Here is a 1,843-nt window from a genome sequence, read left to right as displayed (position 1 = left end):
TGTAAAAATCGACGCGTTTCAGAAAGGCGGGGCATAGAGGAGAAACAATAATGTACAGTATGTGGAAAATAATGTGTTTTTTGAACCTTAAACCGCATAAACACATTTCATTACACCAAATACACAAAATAATGTTCTTTTTAGCAGCATCATATGACCCCTTTAAAGTTGACCTAACAATTTAATGTACTCGTACTCTTTAGGGGTCTCCCCGCTGGTCTGCCAGCACGCTGCGGGAGGAAAACACTAGTTAGCACAGCTTTACTGGGAAAGTGAGCAAGTAACATTTCAATTCTTCATACAAGACAATGAAGAAAAGTGTATACATGTGTTTTAACGAACCCTAGGACTTTCATCTTCACGACGAGTCTCCCCGCCGGTCTGTGTCTGCCAGTGCTGCTTCGGCCGGGAAGAAAAGGCCAGTTAATACAGCTTGAGTCGGAAATTGAGTGCTCCTTAGATATTCTTATGGAAAATTAAATGTAGCTTTATATCTTGCAAATAACATCAGAATAAAACGCATAAAGCGATAAAAAAAAGTTAAAAAATTTAAATTTGTGGTTTTTAATCTTCACAATGAGTTTATTACAGAGCCTTTGCAATGGAGGTTTGTAGTTGTGTTTTCGCTGTCATTTACTACTGTATTTAGATTTATAATAGGCGAATATTTTTCCAGAATGCACTGAAAATCTACAATAACATACTGTACACAGCGTATACAGTAAGACACCCGAGAAAACAGTGATAATATTGTGAAAACAAAAATGATTTACAGTGTGCTGTTTGCTACCTCTGACTAGTACGCTCTCTGACCATCCAATCAAAGGACGTGAAAATGCTGACGTTAGATGGCCCTGGTGTTGCCAACTTGAAATCTGATTGGTTAAAGCAACGGCTTCATTGCCATTTATTTTAAACTACAGACGCCCACACTGTTGATTCTGAAGGCCTCAAGGCAGATTTCTTTGACCCTGGCAACACATGATTGTTGAAATATTGGTTGGACAAAAGCTCTAATATAAAAATACACTACTGGAAGCAGTGCCTATTGGCAGTGCCTAATAGATTATTGGAAATAATTAAATACACATTTATTGGAAAAAAATATATATATTAAAACTAAGTCAGTGATTCTGATAGTGTTTAGGCCAGCAGAGAAGGCTTTGCTGGCCCTGACAGCCCACCACTGCAAGTTACCCTATTTAAAATGTAATAAGTAGTGTAACTATTTCAATTACTTTATTACATTAATGTAACTGATTACATTTGATTACTTTTTGATTACTTTTCTAAATTTCTAATGAATGTTTTCAACTGTTAATCATTTTCAAACATTTAAACCTGCCAGGCAGGGTTAACCTAGAACTCAACACTGATTCATGTCAGACTTTCAAAATCCTCAAAAATCTACTTGAATTAAGATTATAAAATTTTTATTTTAAAGCACAGCCACCACAAAATCAGACTTTACCTCTTTTTACTTTGAGATCGTTCTGAGGTTAAATTCAGATTTAAAATTGTAAGATATAGTTGAATAGATGTATAAACAGGATAAATACACACTGGAAAAGGAGATCAGAGTGGCAAAGAGGAATTATTCTGAAAAAATAAGGATTCAATTCTCTTCCAGTGACTCAGCATCAATGTGGAAAAGTCTGAAAGAAATCACCAACTACAAGACACCATCCCCCAGCACTGTGGAGAATCAACAACTGGCAGACGATCTGAATGAGTTCTACTGCAGGTTTGAAAAAACACCCCACACCCGTCCTGAACACCTCTCCACACAACCATTCACACCTCCAGCAACCCCCCTCTCCCCCACACCTGCAATTCAGATCAG

The sequence above is a fragment of the Sinocyclocheilus anshuiensis genome, unplaced genomic scaffold, assembly GCF_001515605.1.
Source record: "Sinocyclocheilus anshuiensis isolate Anshui unplaced genomic scaffold, SAMN03320099.WGS_v1.1 scaffold1170, whole genome shotgun sequence".
In the NCBI taxonomy this organism is placed as follows: Eukaryota; Metazoa; Chordata; class Actinopteri; order Cypriniformes; family Cyprinidae; genus Sinocyclocheilus; species Sinocyclocheilus anshuiensis.
Note: the sequence above shows the minus strand (reverse complement) of the source record.